The sequence below is a fragment of the Phascolarctos cinereus genome, unplaced genomic scaffold, assembly GCF_003287225.1.
Source record: "Phascolarctos cinereus isolate Bilbo 61053 unplaced genomic scaffold, phaCin_HiC Scaffold_4;HRSCAF=312, whole genome shotgun sequence".
NCBI lineage: Eukaryota > Metazoa > Chordata > Mammalia > Diprotodontia > Phascolarctidae > Phascolarctos > Phascolarctos cinereus.
Genome location: NW_027555847.1, coordinates 516,474,336 through 516,500,528, shown reverse-complemented (window position 1 = coordinate 516,500,528; position 26,193 = coordinate 516,474,336). Strand labels below are relative to the sequence as shown.

The 26,193-nt window shown below is 37.2% G+C and overlaps 1 pseudogene; it reads left to right on the top strand.

The window, feature by feature from the left end:
• The first annotated feature begins 19,760 nt into the window (after nt 1-19,760).
• LOC110207875 (fructose-1,6-bisphosphatase 1 pseudogene) lies at nt 19,761-21,090 on the top strand (annotated as a pseudogene).
• The last annotated feature ends 5,103 nt before the right edge of the window (nt 21,091-26,193 follow it).

Genomic DNA, 26,193 nt, shown 5'->3' with positions numbered 1-26,193 from the left:
ATTAGATTCACTTTATTGAGAGGCATTTTGGAATAGAAGATAAAGAACAGAATGTGGGGCCAGGAAGATCCAGGTACAAGTCCTACTTCTGACATATACCTGTTGTGTGACCCTGGGCAAAGCGTTTAACCTATCAGTGTCCTGGCAACTTGTGTTAACACTGTAAGTGGCAGATACGTTATCATTATGAATCAGTGGTTACCAACACTGATGACATTATAAGTCTGGAATACAGTCAAATTATTCCCCTCCCCATGGCTCCTGCTCAACTGGTGCTGTTTTTACTGAAGAGATTATTGATGGGGAATGACCCTCTCCTCTCCCCACCTGAACCTCCCCAGGTCTTCCTTGTTCATCTCGACTTCTTAGGTGGCAAGGATGAAGTTGACCTTTACACACGTAACTATAGCAGATGCCAGTGCACCAGCACATGCTTCACTCCCATTCTTGGCATACCTGTTTAATATTTGGTCTTACAGATGGAGAATTTGAATGCCAGGAGACTTTGAGTACAGTTTTGGATCAATTTTTGACAATTTGTATGATCTTAGGAAGCCATTTGGTCTCTCTCCATCCCGGTTGTAATAGCTGAAAAACAGGAATGATAAGACCAACTTCTATCAACATCACAGGATCGTCGGGCCCCAAACTCCCAAACAACCACACTTAAAGCAAAGTAATCTTTCATTTTCCTCCCTGGCAGGATACAGGGAGTGTGCTGAGGGGACTTTAAAAGCAATTTCATGAAGTGAGAGCAAAGAATAAGTTGATGGATGGGCAAGATGGAAGAAATAACAGCCAGGTAAAGAAGAGGGATTAGGGAATTTGCAGAGTTTGAAACATATACTTGGAATTTGGTGAATGTTTGTTTTAGATCAAAAGTTGGAGAGGAGAGAGGCAGGAAAAAGAAAAACAAACAAACAAATAAATAAGTGGATAGATCAAAGAATGAATAAATGACTAGATGAATAAATGAATGAATAAATAAGAAGAAATAAGTGATTGAGAAAGCACAATTGTAACAAGGACATCCTAGATATCTACATTAGCCAAAGAGGTGAATGAAACTATGTGGGAAAAACCAATATACTAGCAAGAAAGCCAGAAGAGTCCTACTATATAACTATGTCATAACAGGGAAAGAGAGGATCAACAGGTTTTCTACATAGGGCATGTGTTGGTTACTCTCAAGTTCTGTGGGTAGAAGAAGAGTAGTAGATAAAGCAAGAAGATCAGAAAGAAAGAGGACAGATCCCACGGTGAGATAAATCATGATTGTCAGAAATAATGACAATAACATCAAGAGTAACAATTGGCATTTATTTAGCACTTTAATGCATACGAAGCATTTTACACACGTTATTTTATTTGAGACTCACAACTAAGTATTCCCACATTATGGGTGAGATTCAAAGGAGCCAGTAAGGTCTCATCTCAAGATTATATTTTGGGAACCTCCATTACAAAGTAATTGGAATATCAAATCATATTTTATTTAATTATCTGTGTAATTGGTTCATACCAGCACTGAAATGTAAATTCCTTGAGAGGAGGGACTGACTTGGTGGTGGTGGTGGTGGTTCTTTTATCTTTGTAGTCCCAGAAGCTTAGAACAGTGTTTTGAACGTTAATAAGTGCTTCTTGAATTGAATTGGAAAAAATAAAAGTCATTGGATAGGATTCACAGAGACATTTATTTAGTGATTCAGATGTCAGGGATGAAAGAGTATGACATAAGCAGTAACAGTGGAGCAAATTATGATTTACTTTGGAAGAACAATCTGTAGGGGAAAAAAGATGAAATGTGACAGCTGGACTTTGCACTAGTACCATTAAAAACACCAAGATAGGATTCGTTTAAATATTATTTAAATGTGAAATGCTTGCTAGAGATAACATGGTTGTAAGGTGATTGTGTTGCAGACAAAATTGATATGATGGAGTCAAGCCAAAGAAAACCACTTATGAGGTAGAGCATTTGGATACTTTAAGAAAGTAGTGATTAAGATTCCCATCCCAAAGCAGACCGCCAACTACAGTGTTCCCTTATGGGAAGAAAGAGAGAGCCAATCTAACAGATACAATCTTTTTTTCTTCTTTTTTTCAAGAAACCACTGAGGACATGGAATGTAAAGTCAGGGAAGTGTGGTATGTAAAGTATACAATGGCTGTAAGTGGACCAACTTCAGACATAATTATAAAAACAGTGACATTTATCCTAGGGAAAGTTGGTTGATAATCACATTTGAAAGACATAGCAGAATGTGACCCCTGAGACTAACTTTAAGAAGAGAGATACTAGTCAGAAGAAATAAGGTAAGGGGGCCAAATTAGCCCTTCGTAGTATTCAGAATGCACAAGAGTATAATAGTTTCCATTTATCGATACTTTACAAAGTGATTTTTTTAACCACCCTGTAGGATAGGTAGTACGCATATTACTAACTCCATTTAATAGATGAGTAAACTGAAATTGAAAAGTTAGCATACGCTCATGTCCTAGTGAATAGCAGGACCTGGATTCAAGCCCAAGTTTTCTGACTTCCATATCTTCCCATTTCCTACCACACCACATTACCTCCTATGGAGAAGGTGATGACAAAAGAGAAGGCGATGATGAATTACTGCTTTCTCATCCGTGATAAATATGCAGAACTCTCTGGGCTGGAAGTCAATAAAAAGCAAATGTGAAGGAAGAGAGAAGAGAAAGAAGATATAAGCCTTATGATAACAGAACTCCAAAATCCCTTGATACTTTTTGGGAGGGAAGCATGACAAAAAAATACTAATAATTGGGGAGCAAGGATGAGGGGAGTTAAGAAAAAAAAATAAAACCTTGAGAAATTATGGAGGCTGTCTCTTGAGAGCACAGTCTATATTCTTAAATACATAAATTATGACAGACTATTTCCAGCTGACTTTATCTTTACATCGCATTTAGGTGGTGAAAAGCCTAATCTGATGCAAAAGGAATTACTGTATGTAGCAATGACGACCTTGGCTCCCACTGCCCAAGAGCCAGGTATGTTACATTTTACCCTACCCTAGGGTTTTCCAGTTGCATTGGGGTAGTTGAAGGGTGTCCAATGTTCCTGCCATTAGCTTAAGCATTCGCCAATGATATTCCCCCAATTTTGGGGGTGTCCTGTACCCCAATTCCATTTACCACTTAACAGTAAGATTAGCTTTTACAAAGGACTATTTAATTCAATGGTAAAGCAAGAAACATACAAGCACCACACACATACACCCCAATACCTGGAAGGCATAATCCCCCTTTATACCTCAGTCTCTGGGAAGAAGGGGATTAGATTCGTAGTTTAGTGTAGCTCCTAGCATCAGCACCCTCAAGTGTCAAGACTAGTTGTTAGGTTATTGACAACTTCCCCCAGTGAGCTGAACGGAGAACCTCTGGTCCTATATGCCTTTATTATAAGAGATCTGAACTACTTTGGAACTGGTTGTTGATGCCAACAGATGTTCCTAGAAACCCCCACAAAACAGACGTGTAGGTTTTCCAGAATGTTCTGTGGTACCTGAGTTGTTCTGAGTAAACTCCAGAACCCCCCACCCTAGTAAGATAACTTCCTGTTTGCCCTGCAAGTGCTATTCATCTAGATTTTTGATAGGATCAATTTCTGCAGTTCAAAATGAAGATTAATATGGATTTTGCCAAAAACTGGTTGATTTTTTTCAATAAAGACAACTGAGATGTGAATGTATGGGGCTCAGGAAGAGGTTTGTTTGGTTACTCAGTGCTAGATGAGAGAGAATGCACTGATAAATGCTTATTTACATTGCTTTTGGTGAACATGCGTTTGCTTTGCACAAACATTGGCTGTACAGAGCTTGCAGGGAGCCCACTGGTTCATGCTGAAAGAACTCACTGCAGATAGACTGAAACCATCCCCCTCCCTTTACACAAATCAACATGGCAAATAGAAAGAATTCTTCAAATCTAATTCAGAATCAGAAAATTCAGAGGCAGAAGGGATTTTTGAGGCCATCTATTCCAGCCTCCCTCCAATCCTTCCTGACAGCTATCAATCCTTTTCTTGAACACTCACTGTGCTGGCTTCTTCTCAAGACCCTCATCCAATGGTTAGAAAACCCTAACATACCATGTTTTGAGCAAGGTTGTATAAGCTACTGTTAGGAATATGTAGAGGGCATTCCTATGCATAGAGTTGGACTATGTATGTGATATGGAACAATTCTGAAGCATCTGGGTGAATAAAAGTGGAATGCTCTGTCTGAAGAAGTAGTGGCCTCCCCCATCCCCACCGGAAGTCATCAAGCAAAGGATATGCCAGTGGAGGTGGGTGGGGAGAAATAACAATAAAAACAAACAGTGTAATTAACAATTTTTCCCCCAAATGCTAGTACTGCTTTCTTAGAAGGTTGGGATGACTTTATAAGGTGACCATTTATGTGTAATGTATAGCACAAGTTCTTAACCTCCTGGAGTCTGTGAATGTGTTTTCAAAACATTTTTATAACTTTTTCATTATAACTAGTATCCTACACAACCCACTATAGTTTATTTTATGCACTTAAAACCATTATTCTGAAAAGGGGTCTACAGACTTCACTAGACTGCCTCTATGGACTAGGATATAAAAAAGGATGAAAAAAAAAACCCTGTTGTAGGAAAATCATAGGTTTATAGATTTGGGGTTGGAAGGCATCTCAGAAGTCATCAAGTCCAATTTCCTCTTTTTACAGATGAGGAAACTGAGGCCCAGAGAAATAGAGTGATTTGCACAGGATGACACAGCTTGTAAGTGTCAGAGGCATTGAACCTATGTCTTCCTGACTCTAAATCCAGTGCTCAATTCTTCTTTAGGTAACACTTGGAATACATGGCTTCTGCGGTCCCCTCCAACTCTGAGATTCTCTGATACAGTTTTCTTACAATTCAGTGAGAAGGAAGAACTATGGACTGGGGTTGGTGGGGGTGGGGAAGAGAGGAAAGATAAAGTCTAGAAATACTAAACACAAGTTTGGGTCTTTAAGGAAACAGGAAAGCATAGGAGAGGTGGCTTGGAAAAGGCTGTAAATGTGAGTGGATTTGTTCCTTCCAGGAAGAATGTGAAAGGATCAGCAAAACTTGGAATTGAAGAAGAATTTAAAACAGAGGATTAGGAGAAAAAATGTAAATGGGCTAATGCTGGTGATGGAGGAACAATTAAGGATTTATCACTTCAGCACTGATGAGGTAACTGAGCAGTGAGCTTAATGAGGCAAAGCAAGCTTCTATTATAAATTCTGGTGAGACAGGGTCCATAACTGGCATCTAGACATCATCAGAACTGGAAGTCCATCTTACTCATCACCTTTCACTCAAGGAGAGCTGCCCCCCGGCTGCCCCAGGGAGATGAGTCTCTCTTCCTTTGTCATCCACTTCATGATGGGGACATTCCTTTAGTCCTGCTTATCTATCCTGAGCTCTTTCTTCTCCTGATTCATTCACTCCCTTCCTTTCCAAAGTTACAAAAAATCATGGGACCCTGGTAGCTATTCTATGGTGTTTTTTTTTCTTCCCATAAACCAAATATATTTCTTGTCCCCTCCCCTAAACTACATCAATCAATCAGCAAGAATTTAATAAGCACCGATTATGTTCTAGTTACTGTTTTATACAAAATGGGAATAGAAAGACAGAAGTGAAACAGAACCTACTCTCATAGAGCTTACATTCCATAGAAGGACACAGCATACATGTGCATGTGTGCGTGAATATAATATACATACATGAATATGTACTATATGACACATGTATAGAAATATTCGGTGTACATTACACATGCATAACATACATATAACACACTACAATATATGTATGCATGTATGACAATGTGTATGCATGACATGCATATAATGTATATATAATGCAACATATATACACATATAATACATAACACAATATGTATACACAATATAATATATATAAAACACATGCATGCACACACATACATATGTAATATACAACACATGTACACACATACACCATATACATTATATAACATTATATATATACATATCTATATAAATACATAACACATGTATATGTGCATATATAATATATAACAAAACATACACATACATATAACTAATACAAGATATATACATGAATACTATATAATACAACATGTATGCATAGTATATATAATATATAATACAACATGTATATATGGATACATAATATATTGCACATATTACATATATGTATGTGTGTATATATTTATATATATGGAGCTGTCATGCATATCTTTTCCTTGTCCATCATAAAAGGTTTCAACTACATATTCAGCTAGCATTTGCTTAGGAAGAGGTAAAAGTTAAGGAGGCAGCATATCTTTATGTTCTCAGTCTTCTAGGAAAGCAATGGCTACATTTGGCAAAATAGTGCAGTTAGCAAAGTTTATCCTCAGGGCCCTTTTCCTCCCTGCACTGGCACATTCTCTCCTTTCACCTCCCAACACCCACATGCACTTTTGGTGCTGTGTGCTTTTTTCTTACTTCCCTTACCTGTTCATTGGAGAGGAATTGAAAATTTCAGTAACACTAAGGTGAAAATGTCAGATTGGGAATGAAGCATAACCTTTCCCATGTGGTTTTACAGTTCAGCAGACTGACAAGAAGCTTTAATTAAGGTAATGAATCTCTGATTGCGAGACTTCAAGCATCAACGAACAAGTGGAGGAGGTTTGCAGGTGACTGGAGGAGGAGTACCTTTCTGGTATGCCTAAAATTCTCTGTATTTTTCATTATGCCAACTACTAATAAGGATGGCTTTGGAAGCAGACATCCCCTTTACCTTCTTTATCATACCCCAAATCAGAGCCTTCTTCCTCCACACTGGCACTTCTACCCTCTCTCCTCTCATCTACTACCCCCAGAAACCCATAATAATGGGAATTAAATAAGAGGTTTTTAAGTTTTTCATATCATGGACCATTTTAGCACTCTGGTGAAGCCCAAAGTTTCTAAATGCATAAAATAAAATACATAAGATTACCAAGAACCTCTTATGTTGGTTTATTAATTATATTGATAATAAAGATGTAATTTTCCATATGTAAGTTCACAGACCTTCTGAAATCTATCCATAGACATCTTGGGAGGAGTCTATGCATTCTAGGTTAAGAACTCCTGGTTTAGGCGTATCATATTAACCAATCAACAAACTTCCTAGTTTCCAGGCACTGTGCTAGGTACTGGAGTAATAAAAACAAAACAAACAAACAAACAAAAAGGAATATTCTCTGCTCACCAAGAATCATCATTCTACTGACTGGCTAACAACAAGGAATTTGACCACACTGTTCAGCAAAGAAAGGAAGAAACTTAGGAGGTTCTAGTTTGTTTTTTTAAATAGACAATGTTTATTGTATCAAGTCCAACCTTGATTATAGTTTATATGTTTTCTTAAAAATAATTTATTTATTTTTAGTTTTCAACATTGACTTCCATTAGTCATGATGTAAAGAAGAATTAGAACTAATGGAAGAAACCATGAGAAAGAAGAAATAAAACAAAGCAACAAAAGAAAAGGAGAGCTGTATTCAGACTCCATAGTTCTTTCTGTGGATGTGGACAGGAGGCTCTAGTCTGGGAGGAGGTGAAAGGATGCCCTGTAGAAAGCAAATGGGACTATTTGGGGTTTTTTTTTGGTTTGGTTTTTAGTTTTTAGGCAATTGGGGTTAAGTGACTTGCCCAGGGTCACATAGTAAGTGTCAAGGTCTGGTCTGAGGCCAGATTTGAACTCAGGTCCTCCTGACTTCAGGGCTGGTGCTCTATCCACTGTGCAACCTAGCTGCCCCTAAATGGGACTATTTGGCACAAGAGAATATACTTATGGCTCCTGGAAAGACCCACTTCTAGAGGACCCCCAGGGTAAATCACATTTGGTGGTGGAGGAGGGTTCCTCCTAACATTTCTATGAAAGTGAAACGGTTAAAATGACAATTCAGGGCAGCCCTGCACCCACAGTACAGTGATCGTGTAGTTTTTATTTCAAGGCTATGGAGAGCATTGGTTTGGACAGTGTGGACCTTTCCCTGGTATTTTTTTAAAAGAGTCTGTGAGAGTCGTTGTGGCCACACCTTTCACAGCTCTGTAGCCACAAGTTGGGGCAAAGCCTCTCCCCAGCTGAGGCTGGCCATCAGACACCACAGCGCTTCTCTGCTTGTGCACTGCTAGGCATGGCCTAAGCCAGAGAGCTCTAAGAGAGCCAGTGCAAAGGGGAGACCTCTGAGAAGGGTGCCAGTGGAGGGAGTAATGAGGAAGGACACAGAAGGATTAGAGAAAGAAGTTACAGAAGGTGCCTGACTGAGCCAGAAGGGAGTATGGGGTAGGGGGTGGAAAGATGCATCTGACAATTGTATCCTCCTCCTCAATCAATCAAACAATAAGCATTTATTAAGCACTCACTATGGATGAATCACTGAGCTAGGTGCCCAAGACTACAAGTGTAACAATTCAATCCAATAGATAAAGTACTTCCTATGTGTCAGGCACTGTGTTAGGCACTGGGGATACAAAGACAAAAATGAAACAATCCCTGCCCTCAAGAGGCTTACATTCTTTCAGAAGAAATGATAGGTACACATATTAAGTATATACACCAGAAAAAATGAATACAAGGGGGCAGCTAGGTGGGCAATGAATAAAGCACTGGCCATGGAGTCAGGAGGACTTGAGTTCAAATCCAGCCTCAGACACTTGACACTTACTAGCTGTGTGACAGCCTGCGCTCACCTACAAAGGAGATAGAATGTTGAGTGTGAGAAACAGCAAGGTCACTTTGGCCGATCAGAAGAGGGCATGAAGCTGACTAATGTATCACAAAACTGAAAAGGGAGATTAGCCATTTCTTACCTTTCTGGTTTCTAGTCACTTTAAGTTCCTGAAACAGGATCCTTTTTCCCTGGAGCAGCCATGCCCCTTGCCTGGAACAGTCTTCCCCCTCCCCCCTACTTCTGGGTTCGTTCAAATTCCTCAAGGCCCAGCTCAAGAGAGAGGCACTTTCTACAGCAGGCTTTATCACTGCTCCCATCTGTTAGTGCCTTTCCATCTTGGCCCACCTTCCATTTATTCTTTATCTTATACGAGAGCCCCTAGTTAGTTTTTGGTTTGGGTTCTGTGCACTCCTGGAGGGCAGGGACTGATTTTGTTTTTTATCTATCCTCAGCATTTGGTACGGTGTCCAAAACTTAATGAATGTTGATCAATTAATTGCAGGGTTTTAAATGCCTAACAGAGGAGCTTATGTTTGCTCCTCAAATTAATAGGAAGCCACTAGAGTTTAATGAACAGGAGAGTGACATAAATAGATCTTTGCTTTAGGAATAATTTCCTCTCCCTCCTCTATCTTTTCCTCCTCCTCCTCCTCCCCTCCTTGTTTTATAGTCTTCCTGTCCCTTCTCCTTTATGTGGTCTGGGCCCTTCAAAGCACAGACTCTAGATCATCCCAACTAGCCTTAACATACCCTGGGGATATAACTGTGAGCTTCGTGGAATAATATCAAATCATTATCTTCATTCTTCACCTAGAGTTTCTCCAGAAGCGAGCCTCTGGCACAGGGAGCTTTGGTTTCCAGGAAATTGGATGTACTTTTCACTCTAAAAATCTGCCCATAGTTTCTGAAGCCAGCTCTGGACTCTGATGTCCACATATCAACTATGCAAAAGGAATGCTGCTTCCCATAGGGACCCCGACCGCTTGGGCTGTTTGTTTATATTCCCACCCAGGACACCCTGCTGATCTCTCTCTTGATGCTTTGGTGGGAGCCAAAATGATGCCCAGAACCTAAATGTAGAAGGGCTTTCATTCAAAGATCATTTGGAAGTTTAATGGCTTGGAACATTTTGATTTCAAATTTGTTATTTTAAGTACACATTGTAATTTAATGACTCTTGTTGGGATTTCAGTTTGTGGTTGGGGTCAGAGATCTGAGGAATGCTTGTTTAATTTTCTTCATCCTATAACTGGTATGTCATTTTAGACTAAATAGATGCACATTTTTTTCCAAATCCTAAAGACTCATACCAATGGAAACATTGACATTTATACAAATGCTTGCACGTATAAGTAAATGTAACTGAAAGAAACTATCATACTAAGTTCTCTAAAATCTCCTAACATTGTACTCCAAGGAAAAAGGTTAATTGTTTTTATCTCCAACTGCATTAAATTTGTGTGCATGTGTACATATATGACACATACATACACACACATGCATATGTACAGCACATAGCTGCTAAGTGGCACAGTGTGTAGAGCCGTAGGCCTGGAGTCAGGAAGACCCGAGTTCAAACCTAGCCTCAAATGTTACAAGCTGTGTGACTTCGGGCAAGGCACTTAACCTCCGTTTGTTTCAGTTTCTTCATCTATAAAATGGGGATAATAATAACACCTACCTCCCAGGGTTGTTGTGAGGATCAAATGATATAATATTTGTGAAGCACTCAGCACAGTGCCTGCCTGACACATAAGTAGGTGTTATATAGATGTTAGTTATTGTTGTTGTTCATATATGCTCCATATATACATGCATACTTATCCCTCCTCCCCCCTAACCTCCAAGCAATGCCTCATCATTACATAGAAGTGATCCTATGTTCTCAAAGGCTATGCCAGTACAATGCAAGTCCTTTTAGGTACTACTAAACTACTATTCAGGTACAATTCCAAAGGGACACTTTGTGTACTGTCTAAAAATAAATCTAGCCAACCATGGCGAGGTTCCTTGCTTAGTAAGATAGTTTCTAGGTGATGAATTAAAAATTAAAAAATGAACCTTATTCCTGTATGGTCTCCTTCCATTTCTACACTGCTGGTAACAGAATGGAAGAAAAGCGGGCATAGGGTGCAAGGAATTAATCAGGTTTTAGATTTTCTATGAACATGAATTTAACTATTGATTCTTTAAGTGTTACCTCCTTGTCCAACAACCGATGAGTTCACATACTACTGGAGGAACTGTGTTGTATCAACTTTGACATTCTTGCTAAAAATGAAACCAGAAACATAGGAAGTTACTATATAGGTTTTCTGGGAGGAAACAAATACAGGGATTAGGCAAATTGGTTTCACTGTGACCAAAAGAAACAAGACACATTATTTAATGGGGTAGCTGGTCATCTTGCCTTGTAATGCTCATAATAAGCACAAACAAAAAGAACGCCGTAAAGGTAACTGCAGCCATCACTCAAAACTCTATTACAGAGGATGAAGAAGTGGAAAAATTCTACAAAAAAGAATTATGAAAAAAACCATAAAAACAAGATAATTCACATGTAACTGGGGGAAAATAAAAAATAAATATTATCAATAGAAACAAGTTAATTCAATTTAATTGAATTAAGCATATACTTGAATACTTGCTTACTTTAATTCATAATTGAGCATAGGGGAGGACGATGAAAAAGATGCTGGAAAATAAGGTTCAGAATCAAGAAAAAAGAGGCTAGATATTGTGAATATTTTACTAGGAAGAGAGTTAAAAGGCATTGGACATCTGTGAGTGACAATATCATAAAAATAATTATATTTTAATAGGAAGAAATGACTGGTTACCAGTTAGGAGGTTATTTAAAAATCTTTATACAGTCAGACTGTTAAGGTTACCTTTCAGGTACTCTATATGCTTCTTGTATGGATCCATGCATGTAAATATCTCCCCATTTGAATATAAACCTTGAAAGCAGAGACTGTTTTTGCTTTTTCTTGTGTCCTCAGAGTTTAGCACAGAGCCTGGTAAATAATAAGCACCAAATATTTATTGATCGATTTATTGTTTGGTTGTTAGTACAAATGTAAAAATCAAGACCAAATTAAAGAAAAGTTAAGGATGAGAAGACAGGGAATATAATTAAATGGCTAAAACCTGACCTATTCAACTAAGCTGTTGATGGGAAATAAAGAATTGGACATTTATATAGATCATACTATTTCCCTGACAATTTTAACAAATAGGTTCATCACCATTTTCTACAGAAGTTTAATAGATGAGATCACCATAATTTCCTAACGAAGATCAGTCAATAAAAATCTGTCACCACAACATGAGGACAAAAGAGCCCTGACTCTTTATTCAGCAAATACTTACCTTCTTTGCAAAGTGAGAGGTTCAACAACCAAGGCCACACCATTGCAAAATCATTAACCTTATGGAGAAAGGTCCAAGGTTAAGAGTAGTATCTGCTCATAAAGTGAGAAGTTGCAGAGGGAAAAATAAATTTGTGGAGTATGTGGTATGAGATCCAATTAAGCCTTTTTATTCCAAGGACACTTAAAGATTAAATTGAAAGAACAACAAAGACATGAATAATGGAAGGTATTTTTTTTAATCGTTTCTATAACAAATTATTTTCTTCATCTGTGACAATAAAACCATCACATTTGGAGTTTCCATTCATAATTTATTGCATAAGGAAGTGAAAATGACGCTAAAGTAAATGACAAAAAACAGCTGCTTCAGACCAATTATACACAGTCAGTCTGACTAGGGGAACACAAATTTTGAGGTTGTTCAAGGATTGATTCTCAAAATGGACTTTGTGTCCTCAGAACCTGAGTTCAACTGTCATTTACTAGTTGTGTGACTTGTCAACTCACAGCCTCTCTGTTTCTAAGTTTCCTCATCTGTAAAATGAAGACATTAAACTAGATGGTCTTCAGGGCCCTTTACAGCTCTAAATCTATGATCTCATATCTATAAAAGGGAAGATATTGAACAAGTAGGAAAAGTCATGGGTAGTGTCATTATCCACTAAAGAGAATCAATAACAATGACCTGTAAGCCCAATTTCTCACCTTTTCAAAATCTTTGCACATATAATGAAGATATACCTGCTGAAAATATGAGAAAAGAAAAGGCTGTTTTGTTTCAGGCTTTCCTAAGGGGTATTCTATAGTAGACCTCATCCTCAATTACACAATTGACAGAAAGGGGCACATAAAATACAAGATTTTAATATATTGTTTTTGAACTATTAAGAAACATTTGATTTGGTAGAACAAAAACTGCTCAAGAACCAGGAGAATGTTGTACACAGTAATAGCCATGTTGTGTGATGACTAATGTTGATTGACTTAGCCCTTCTCAGCAATGCAAGGATCTAAGACATGTCCAAAGGCCTCATGATGAAAAATGCTATCCACATCCAAAGAAAGAACTAGGGAGTTTGAATGCAGATTGAAGCATCATATTTGCTATTTTTTTTCTTCTGTTGTGTTTTGTTTCTTCTTTCTTGTGGTTCCTCCTATTGGTTCTGATCCTTACTTACATTCACTAATGTGAAAATATGTTTAATAGGAATGTATATGTATAGTCTATATCAGATTGCGTGCTGTTTTGGGGAGGGAGGTGTAGAGGGAGGGGGAGAAAAATTTAAAACTCAAAAACTTATGCAAGTGATTGTTGATAAATCAAAATAAATTAATTAAAAATAATTAAAAATATACAGAAAAAAAACTCAAAAAAGGTAGAAGGGGATACAGAGCAGTTTTGTTACATCTTGTTGAAATATATATATATATATATATATATATTATATATTTAAGGATTTGTATTATACACACACAAAAATATATACTTCTAAAAAGTAAGCTACGTAACAGAAGTTCATAGTTTCTTCAAGCAAGAAAAAAGACTTCTGCTCAATCAAGGCATAGTCCAGACCTATAAGACCTGGTATTTGCACCCAGATCTTCCTAACTCCAGCTCTATCAAATGTACCACCTAGTAGCCTCCAAACATTTCTACACACCTGTGTGTGCCTGCCAATTAGGATCTCCATTCTATGTGCTAATATCACATGTAGTAAATGTGTTATCTATTTAGAAATATATATACTAGGATAAAACAAATTCATGATTTGGCTAGAACATTGACTGCTAAATCAAGTGCAACCATGCAAAGAAAGAGTTGGTTTTGTTGTTTTTTTACTCATTAGTTTATCTGTTCCTAAGCAACAGTCTCAGAACTGTCTAAGCTCAAAGAATGATGGTAAATCGATATTTTTATTTCATTGTGGCAGGATTCCAATTCTAGCAAGAGGAAATGGGAAGAGGTGGATAGAAAGAAGGGGTCCAACCTTTCTTCTCATCAGCATGCAAGACAGTTAACAGAATTTGACAGTAGCACAGGCAGGATTTCAAAGTGATTTTTAGCAATAATGTGATCAAGGATCCTTGAGTAAACATCTTTCATCCCTACCACCAATGTTTACCTTATGAGCAAAGAACCTGTAGGATTTCACAGGCACCCTAAAATGTACCCTTTTTTAAAAAAAAATCAGCAACCTGCTGTTTAGTGCCTGAAAATTTCCCCTTAGAACTGTCTTATTTTTCTTAAGACTTTGATCACTATTGAAAAGCAATGCCATAGGGAAAACTGATACTTTAAGCAATTTTCATTAACTTACACATTAGTGTGCTTAAGCATCAGAGATGTTTCTGAGAGCAGGCTTTGATAAGGGCATACTAATAACTAAATCAGGTAACTAGGGCTAGTTTATCCACATGGTACCAACATCCAGGGGCCATGTTTCTTCCCTGGAGGGAGGGAATGGGTCTCGCTTTCTCCCTGTGAAAGTCCAGAGGTTGCTGTCCCTTAACCTTGCTCCTTCATTTGGCTCAGGGCTACTGCCCTAGTCTTGTCACTAAGGTATCTTCTTCTAGTCATCCTGATCTACATCTGGCCACTGGACCCAGGTGGCTCTGGAGGAGAGAAAAGGGTGACTTTGCACAGCCCTCCCTCACTTAAATCTGATTCACTTGCATGTCACGGCATCACCTTCCTCATACCATGGTCTTCTTTGAGAACAAAGGAAAAACAACCTTTCTATTATACTATGCTGTTTCTCCAATGCATAGTCAGGTGTGTACAAAATAGACACAAGATAGATATAAGTCAATAAGGTGGAGGGCATTTGTAGTGGGGGAGGGCAGAAAAGGCATCTAACCCACCTATTCAGTTTTAAACTACTCCTCTTTGCCAACTCTTCCAGACAACTGGAAAGCTCTTTGTCTACTGTTCTCATCTTGTCAGTCTTGTTTCTCCTCATTTCTTACCTGGCCTTAATCACTGAATGGGTGTTGCTTCAGTCAAACTGAAATCCAGGAAAGACCTTAACTTAAAAAGGCCAAGGTTTCCCCTGCATTTGGGACCATCACCAGTCATCCTGACTGGAGATATAACATACAGTTGTTATATCTTACCACTGAACCCAGATGGCTCCGGAGGAAAAATTAAGGCTTTGCACAGCCCACCCTCATCCCTTACATCGAATTTACTTGCAAGTCATGGCATCACCTTCCTGATACCATGGTGCTTCGAGAAAGAAGAACAAATGACAACAACAACAATACATCTAACAGCAACAACAAAAAAGAAACAAAAGAAATTAAGGAATGTAATAGAATTTTAGAAAGGTTAGATGTGGCAATTATAGAATGCAATTAGAAAAGAATATACACATTTCTCCATTGTGCATGGTACTTTTTACAAGAATTGACCATAGATTAGGGCATAAAACCTCACAAATAAATTCACAAGAGCAGAAATATTAAGTGCTTTTTTTTTACTGACTACAATGCAATTAACATTTCTCTAATAAAGGACCATTGAAGAGAGGATTAAAAATTAAGTAGAAACTGAATATCTCAATCCTAAAGCATTGGTGAGTCAAAGAAAAATTAGAGGAATGATAAATAGTGTCATTAAAGATAATGCTAATAATTAGACAACATATTAACATTTGGGGGATGCAGCCAAAACATTTTTAGGAGGAGATTTTTATATATCTAAATACTTTCATTAAAAAATAGAAAGTATAGATCAACAAACTGGGTGTGCAATTAATTAACCTAGATAACCAACAAACAAAAAACCCCATTAAAATACCGAAATAGAAATTACAAAATTAATAAATATTAGCAAAAATTGAAAGTTTAAAGAATTAAATTAATAAATAAAACTAGGAGCTGATTTTGGAGGAGAATTAAACCATTTGATACTTGGTTTTTAAGAACAAAGGAGAACCAAATTACCCATGTCAAAAATTAAAAAAGAGAATTCACAATAAAAGAAATAATAAAGGATAGCATAAGAAACTCCTTTGCCCACTTATATACCAATAAAACAACTTAAGCAAAATGGATACATATTTACAGAAATATAAAATACCTAGGTTGAAAGAACAACAGGAATTTTTTAAAAATCAGATTTCAGAAAAATAAATTAAATAAGCCAAGAATGAACTTCCAAAAGGGGGGAAATAACCCACAACCAGATGGATTTACAGGCAAATTTTATTGAGCATTCAAAGAACAGTGAATTCTAATGTTTCATAAACTGCTTGCTAAGATAAGAAAAGAAGGGATTTTATCAAATTCATTCTGTATATGATATGTATTCCTTTTATATTATATACATATGGTCATAATACTTAAACTAGGGAAGTAAAACAGAGAAAATTATAGCTTGATATTCCTAATGAGCACTGATACAAACGTTTTAAATAAAATATCTCAGAGAGGCTACAGCAACATAAAACAAAGATTATATATTATGACCAGTTAACGATACCAGGAATACAATGCTGGTCCAATATTAGAAAAAAACTATAAACATAATTGTTTATCATATTATTATATTAATAGATTGGGCAGCTAGGTGGAAAAGAACACTGGGCCTGGAGTTAGAAAGTTGAGAGTTCAAATCCAACCTCAGATACCTACTACCTGTGAGACCTTGGGCAAGTCAATAAAACTGTTTGCCTCAGTTTCCTCAACTGTTAAAATGCGAATAATAACATCTACCTCTCAGGGTTATTATGAAGATCAAATGAGATAATTCTAGTGTCTGGCACATAATAGTCACTATATAAATGCTAGCTATTATCATTATTAGCTACTATTAAATAGAAGTAAAAATGCTTTTAATAAAATACAACAAACAAAAAAAATAATTAAAATTTTTATGTGGAGGAACAAAAGGTCAAAAATCCCAGGAGAAATAAAGGAAAAAATTGGGAAAATGGCCCGGCAGTTCCAGATCTCAGACTGTATACTACAAACCAGCAATCATCAAAATGATTTGGTATTTGTTAAGAATTATGCAGTCTGACCAGTGAAACAGATTAGGTACATAACATACAGAAACAAATAAACACAGTAATGTAATGTTTAACTTTCCCAAACCCCAGCTACTGGGGTAATAATTTATCATTTGACAAAAACTGCTGGTAAACTATAAAGTAGTCAGGCAGAGACTACATATAGAGTAAAATCTCACATTGTACACCAAGATAAACTCCAGTAATGGAATCTCTGGGTGAAAGAGTAGTCCCTTTTAGTTATTACACTTGCATAATTCCAAATTGCTTTCCAAAATTGTTTCACTGATTCACAGCTCCACCAACTAGTGTGCCTATTATTTCACAGCTTCTCAAACACTGACGATTCCTCTCTTTTATCATCTTTTTCTAATTTGCAAGATGCCTTCATTTGTTTTTCTTTGATTATTAGTGAATTGAGGTATTGTTTCATGGTCATTAATAGCTTGAAATTCTTTTGAAAATTGTTTTCATTTTTTTGACTTTTTTTTTTAACAACTGCTATCTATTGGGGCATAGCTTTTGGAAAAATATATATCCATATGTAGGCAAATCATGCAAACATATATTTGCTATTTTATTGATTTCATACATATATATGTAAATTGTTTATATATCTTGGATACCAGATCCTTATCAGAGATTACTTCTCTTTTCATCTTAGGTGCATTAATTTAGTTTGTGCAGAAACTTATTTTCCATTTTCTAATCTATTCAATAGATCTACCTATTTTTTATCTATACCAGATCATTTTGAAGACTGCTGTTTTATAATGTAGCTGTAAATGCTATTCCCCTTTCATTCCTACCTCTTTTCATTATTTCTCTTGATAGTTGAGGTGGCAGGTTCCCTATCCTTGGTCTATATCTTTTGTTTTCCCAAATGAATTTAAAAAATTATTTTATTGAGTTCTGTCAAGAATACCTTTGATATTTTAATTCATATAGCATTAAAACTATAAAGTAACTTTGGTAACTTTGTCATTTTTTTTTGTATATTGGCACTGCCCAGTCATGACCATATTACTGCTCTAAGTTTCTATTTTTTTATTTCTTTAATGATCACTTTGCAATTAGATCTATAGAAGTATTTTGTGCACTTTGTCATATTGATTCCCAGATATTTTATGCATTTTTTAGTTATTTGGGATGGAATTTCCCTTTATATTATTGACTCTTGGATTTTCTTATCATTATAATATAGATTTTTGTAAGTTTATTTTGTAGCTTGCAACTTTGCTTGGAGCTATGAATTCTCTCAATTAGTATGTTTGTTAATTCCCTAAGATTTTCTAAATAAATCATCATATTATAGGCAAGTAGGGATAGTTTTATCTCCCTTTCACCTATCTTTATGTCCTTAACTTCTTTCTCATTTTATTGTTATTGTTAGCATTTCCAGAACTATATCAAATAATAACAGAGTGGACATCTTTGCTTCATTCTTGTATTTACTGGAAAAGTTTTTAGTGTAGCCCTATAGCATATGATGATGGCTTTCAGTTTTCTATAGATACTTTTATGATACTCAAAAAAGGTACTTCTATGCCTATACCTTGTAGGGATTTTTTTTTTAGCATAAATCAATATTGCATTTTGTCAAAAGCTTTTTCTGCATTCATGGAGATAATCATGTAGCTTTGGGATGTTTTTATTTTTAATATGAGTAACTATCTTAATTATTTTCCTAATGTTGAAATGACCTTGCATCTCTGATATAAATCCAACTTAGCTGTGATGAATGATTTCTACTGTGAATCATTATATTATGTTTGAAAGGATTTTATTTAATTTTTGGAGTTCATATTCATTAATAATATTGTTCTGTGGTTCTCCTGTGTTTTCTCTTTCTCTTGCCTAGGTATTAGGATTGTACTTGTCTCACAAAAGGAATCTGACAGTGTACTTTCTTTCTCAATTTTTTAGAATAATTTGTGTGTATTGGTTCTAATTGTTCTTTAAAAACAGGATAGAAGTCTCCTATGAATCCATCAAGACCAGCGATTTTCCCCCTCAGGTCGTTTCTTTATAGCTAATTCTATTTCCTTTCTGAGACTGGGTTATTTAATATCTCTGTTTGATCTTCTCGCAGTTTGGGTATTTTAATTTTTTGAGAACTTCCTTTTGTTTCCACTTTAAGTCGTGCCAAGTTTTTGCCTCACTGTCTCTCCAGCGCTTAATGCAGTACCTGGCCCATAGTAAGTATTTTATAATTGCCTGATAATTGTCTGACAGCCACCATTTGTCCTAAGGCATAAGTCCTATGAACCCAAGTTCTTTTGAATCCAAAGGTTGGCTTTTCTAACTGCTTCGGCAGCACACAGCAAAAACAGAAAGTTGAAAAACACGGTTATCCTCCAACTAGTAGTAGCTTTGAATTACCTCTTCTAAGAGATCAAGGTAGGTACCAGAGACTAAATTATGAAGTAGGTACAGATCGGTCCTTCCTTCCTTCCTTCCTTCCTTCCTTCCTTCCTTCCTTCCTTCCTTCCTTCTTTGTTCTTATTATTCCTCTTCAGGTCACCCCCTCCCCCTCCAGGATCCTCATTTTTTACGGAGGTGTAAGGTGATTGATTGGGCAGGCAGCATTCCAATGACCCCGTGCCCTTACAGTCAATACCGGCTGTTTCCCAACAGTCACCATCCTAGCATAGGCAATTGACCACAGTCTCCAAGCTCCCCGCTCCCAATTCTCAGCTCTTTCAAGCGCCTGGACCCAGGCAATGCCCATGGGTTACCAAGTCATGGATTACCAGGGTCCCTTTCGAGAGGAAGTCAGCACCCTGACCCGCTTTGCCTTGGAGAAAAGCAAGAAAGCCGAAGGCACAGACGAGAGTAGTCAACTGCTCACTAGCCTCTGCACTGCGGTCAAAGTCATGTCCTGAGCTGTGTGTAAAGCAGGAATAGTCCAACTATATGGAATTGCCAATCCCACAAATGTAAAGGATGAAGAAGTTAAGAAACTAGATGTGTGCTCCAACAAGCTGATTTTTAACATGCTGAGGGCATCTGCCACGTGTGTCCTTGTGTCAGAAGAAGACACACATGCCATAATGATAGAACCAGAAAAAAGAGGGAAATATGTAGTCTGTTTTGATCCTTTGGATGGTGTTTCTTACATTGACTGCCTTGGGTCCATTTGCAGTATTTTTGACATCTATAGAAGGACATCAACTGGTGAGCCTTCTTAGGATGATGCTCTGCAGCCTGGTCGGAATGCAGTGGCCTCTGGGTATGCTGTATATGGCAGTGCCACAGTGATGATGATTGCTATGGACTGTGGGGTCAATTGCTTTATGCTGGATCCAGATGTTGGGGAATTCATTTTAGGCAACAAAGATATCCAGATCAGGAACAGAGGCAACATCTACAGTATCAATGAAGGCTATATCAGGGACTTTGAGCCTGCCATCTTAGAGTACCTCCATGAGAAGAAATACCCTCAGGACAATATAGCTCCCTATGCTGCTAGGTATGTGGGCTCCATGGTTGCAGATGTTCACAGGACTTTGGTGTATGGAGGAATCTTTCTTTATCCAGCCAATGAAATGTCCCCCCCCCCGGAAAGCTGGGGCTCCTCTATGAATGCAACCCATTAGCCTTCATCATAGAAAGAGCTGGGGGACTGGCTACCACAGGAAAAGAGCCAGTACTGGACATTGTTCCTACTAAAATCCATCTGAGGATGTGAAGGAGTTCTTGAAGATTTATAAGAAGCATGCTAAGAAATGAAAAACCTATTTTGACAGAAGGGTATCACCACTAAAAACAATTGCCTGAGGACCAAAGATCACACCACATCCTGTAACTTTGACTACAAATGGTTGAGCTTTTAGAGCTAAGCAATACCCAAACACCAGAAATTTCTTATTATCCTTCCAAACACTGCATAGAATCTTGAGCAAACTACCCAAACTGCCATTTGTATAGCAAGACACACAGCTAAGGTATTTCTGGGAGATAGAAGGAACAGTGGAAATAAATGTTATTCCTTTCAAATAAAAGGTTGTAGTGTTTTACTAGGGGATTCTGGAAAACGTAAAAGCCATCAAGTAGCAGGTGACTAGGCTGCTATGGTTTGAAGAAGCAGACAATTCTAGTCCAAGGAAAAGTTTCTTCCATGGTCTCATCACCAAGGAAGCAATTCTTCCAGGGGATTTCTGAATCCTGGGAAGTAGACAGATTGCTGGTTTGTGGCAAAGTGAATGGTTGAGGCTGTCTTTGGTGGAGAGAGAATATGAACCGTTATAGCATAGTAAGAGATGAATTGTGTTTTTTGGTGTGAGGATAAGAATAGTGCTTGATAGGGAGAGATCAGGAGAAGTAGAAAGGTATCCTTTCTTGGTTGGGGGGAGGGGGTCTCCTGTTTGTGAATGAGTGGTAGTGATAGAGTATGTAGGTGTTGGAGCTGTTCCTGGATTGTTCCTTAATAGGGTAATTGCTGCTGCTTCCCTGCCTCTATCAAGAGTCAGTCTAGTATCTTTCTGAACTGTATCCACTGGGCTTGCTCTCATTTTCTTTATTAATTATGATGCTTAGGATAGGGAAGGTACTGGGGAAATAAAGCTCCCACCCCAAAAATCTCTAGAATAGTGAGATTTTAGGTGCTAAAATACAGAATGGTAAAATGTTTGGGGGACAGGTTATTCTTACAGCTTTCAAGTCACAATAGATAAGTGACTTCTGGTATATCAGGTTAAGTAAAAGAAATTAGTGGCACTGAATTTCTTATTCGTTTAAATTGGGGGTATGTGTTTGGGAATGGTTTATTTATTTTGGATTCAGTCTAGGATTTCATCAGTATAAGGACCCAGAACTTCCTCTACCAACATGAACTGGTGCCTTATCTTTGATTCATAGCCACAGAAATTTGAAAGACTGAGAAGTAAATGACTTGTCCAAGGTCACCTAGGGAGTCTGTGTTAGAAACAGGTCAACCTGAGGCCAGATCTGTATCCAAAAGGCAACTCTGAGTGTGTGTGTGTGTGTGTGTGCGCGCGCACGTGCACGCTTGCGCGTATGTGCATGCGTGTGAGTGAGAGAGAGAGAGAGAGAATTGAACCACAGTGAATCATTGAATCATAGGAGAGGCATGGCTTCTGAAGTAGGAAGGTACTGGTTCAAATTCTGCCACTCATGCCTAATGATTATATGGCTTGTGCCAAGCTACTTAATCTTTGAGTGACCCCAAGCAATTCTTTAAGTGTACAACTGCTGAACATTTAGGGAGTTAAGGGAGTAGGGGTGGGGTTTCCTCACCACAAGTTCCATACACCAGATGAAATTACAAGTCTGGGGAAGAGAAAAGAGAAGAGAAGAGAAAAAAGAAAAAGAAGTCACTTAATCACAGAATTTTCTCATTCAAGGGTGTTCTTGCTGAATGCTGGATTGCTGAGGGTCTTTTGTTGTTTGGGGGGGGGTGGGGGGGTTGTTTTCAAGTACAGCCAAATTGTAAGGTGCTGCCATTGTTTGTTGTGGTATATGTTACACTAGTGCCATTCATGTCTAGTAACAAGAAGCTGCTCCACATGCATGCTAATGCATGCTGAAATTGTAACGTCAGCCTCAATTTCTCTTCAGTCCCGGTAACAGCAGTGAATATGTTTTCCTCTTTCACTGTGTGGTCCATGGCCAGTTCCCTAGAGTGATCCCCCAGCTGCATTTCCCACAGCTATACTGAATGGCCTGATACCCAGCATCCCTTACAGGGGAAGATCCTTGGCTGAACTTTTCACTGGAACCCAGGGCAAGAAGGAAATGTGTCTTACGTTTCATTGGGGCCTTCTGTGTCAAGGGGTTGGTGACCAGCTGTGACAGGTGAAGCAACTCAGCTGTAGTCTCCTGGGTCTCAGGGTGGACTTCAGTAGAAGGCATACAGTCCTTCTATCCTTCCCCACACTCCAGAATTTCTAATTGTGAGTTCAAAAGCAAAAAGTCATCAATATTATAAAAATGAATGATTTGGAGAACTTTTATAAGCTGGTGAATGAAATGACTAGAATCAGAACAATTTATATGATAAAAAACCAAAGCATTGAACAACTTTGAAAGCTAAAATAACTATGATCAATACAATGACTATTCATGACACCAAAGGATGATGATGAAACACACTACTTATTACAGAAATGGGACAGATTTGGGATGTGGAATGAGATGTATTTATTTTTATATACCACCATTGAGGGAATTTGCTTTGCTTGACTGCATATCTGTTAAAAGAAATCATTCCTAAGCTTACATGAGCTGATGCTCAGTGAAGTGAGCATAACCGGGAGAACATTGTACACAGTAACAGTAAAATTGTGCGATGATCAGCTATGATAGACTTGGCTCTCTTCTCAGCAATGCAGTGATCTAAGACAATTCCAAAAGACTCATGATGGAAAATGTTATCCTTATTCAGAGAAAGAGCTATGGAGTCTCATACTATTTTACTCCCTTTTTTTCTTTCTAGTGGTTTTTTTCTTTTGTTCTGATTCTTCTTTCATAACATGTCTAACGTGGAAATATGTTTAATATAATTATACATGTATAGCCTATATCAGATTGCTTGTTATCTTGTGAAGAGAGGAAAGGAGGGAAGGAGGGAGAAAAAAATTGGAACTCAAAAATCTTGTAAAAGTGAATGTTGAAAAAATAAATAAAATAAATCATACCCCCCTCCCCATCAGGTGTGGGTGGGAATTGCATGGAAGGGAGAGAAGATAGCTGTCCATCCATTAAAAAAACCAGATGCTACATGCACTTTTCAGATGTAGTTACTGTATTATTAGTTTTACTTAACTTTTACTTTGTTACAAGAGATCCCTCATGAGGTGGAAATAATCTGTAAATATTTGTAATGTAAAAATAAAACATATCAATAAAACTTTTTAGAAGATCCATATTTTATTTTTCAAAAGAGAGCCCAGACTAACCCCTAAAGACTGGAAAAAGAAATGTTGAAAGAAAAGACACTACATAATGTGATATTATTAAGCAGTATCTCAAACATTGTGCTTAAGTTTCAAAAACTGAGATGAATGGTGCTGTTATTTGTAAACATTTCCTCCATGGCTACTTGGTTACCTATTAAAGCCAATAATATTTGTTGTTAAAGACTGATCAGATCTTTTTTCCCCTTTCTTTTTGGAACAACTAACAGAAGATGGAAAAAGTTTCCTGGTTAAAGACTATTAAAAACATCAATTGTAATTTGAAACTCAAGGGAGATCAAGCCAAGATGTTTGCTTTAGTGTTTAAAAAGAAGGGGAAAAAAGCACATAAAACTGAAGCTAGGTCCTCGCAGAACATGTTTTATTCTCTCAGCAATAGATCCCTATAGTGCAATGGAATATTAGATTTGGCATAAGAAAAGGGAGTTTGGGTGGGGGAGATACAAATCTGGACTCTACCCTATTCCCTGTGCCTTAGACAAGACAGTTCTCCAGGTTTTGGCTTCCTCATTTTTAAAGTGAGTAGGTGGGGGCAGTTAGGTGGCACAGGAGATAGAATGCCAGCCCTGGAGTCAGGAGGACCAGACACTTGATACTTACTAGCTGTGTGGCCCTAGGCAAGTCACTTACCCTGACTGCCTCGCAAAAAAAAAAAATGGAGTGGGTGACAGTGTGTGACCTCTAAGCTGCCTTTGAACTCAATCTATGCTCCAAAATCTGCTAATTGGTTCTTAAATATTGAGTAGTTTTTGAGAATTTGTAATTATACCCTAATGAGAGTTTTTAAAAAATAGTTGTTTTATTTGGAAAAATAGAAATCACACTCTAATTTCCTTAAAGCTGGTTTATTGAAAACTTTCTGTTCACTTATTGGAATTTGGAAGTTTTGTTTTCATAGTAAAAAAATACCCAGTCTTCAAAAAAAAAAAACAGTCTAGGTTGGGAGCTTATTGCCCACAAGCCTGGAGCAAGTCTAATCACATTCTTGTCCCTGTGGCTCATTCTCTCTTCAGAGAAATGTATCCTGCACAATATGTGTCCTAGAAAAATTGTAAGGTTAGGAAAATCTGATTATCTTTTTCTCTAGCAAGCCTAAATGTTGTCTACCTTAAGGGAACAATTTTTCAGTTAAGTAAATATTATGTATGGTGTCATTCTTTTTCTAATAGAATCTCTATTAATTCCAGGATCAAATTTAAATCTACTGTTTTCTAAGGCCAATGGGGTGCTGATAAACATTTAACTACCAGATCTCTGGGAGGGAGGGAGAGGACATATGTATGACAAATTTTTAAGTTTAATCTTCTTTATTAACATTTTATCCATCGTATTCTTAAATTTAGATAATTACTAAGAATGAGAAGAGGAAAAGGGAAGAGTGGAAGTTATTCCATAATAGGAATATGATGAGGGTGGCTTGCTGGTGTCTATCACATCTACAACTTACTTCTTCAAGAGCAAGAGAGATGTTGAAAGTAAAATTTAATTTAATTTAAAAAACATTATAAACAAATTAGAGGGTGCATAGAAGAAACTTTTGCCAGTCAGATCTATGGCTAGGGGAAGAGTTCATAACAAACGAGAGAGAGAGAGAGAGAGAGAGAGAGAGAGAGAGAGAGACACAGAGAGAGTCACAGTGGGTAAAATGAAAATGTTTTGATTTCATAAAATTAAAAAGCTTTTGCACAAACAAAACTAATGCAATGAAAATTAGAAAAAAACTGGAAATCTGAAAAAAAATTATAGCAAATTTTCTTTGATAAATGTCTCATTTTTAAGATACATACAAATTTCTGAAAATAAGAATCATTCATCTAACCATTAAATGGTCAAAGGATATGAATAGACAGATTTGAGAGAAAGCAATCAATAGCCTTATTTAAAAATTTCTCTAAAACACTAATAATTGAGAGAAATCTAAATTTAAAAATACTTTCAGGAGCCACCTTATACTCATAAGATTAACAAATTTGGCCAAAAATAATAATAAAATGACAAATGATAAGGGAACTATGGGAAAATAGGTACTTTAATAGATTGTTGGTGGAGTTGTGGACTAAACTAGCCATTCTGGAAAGAAATTTGGTACTGTGCCCAAGAAGCTATCAAACTGTGCATACTCTTAG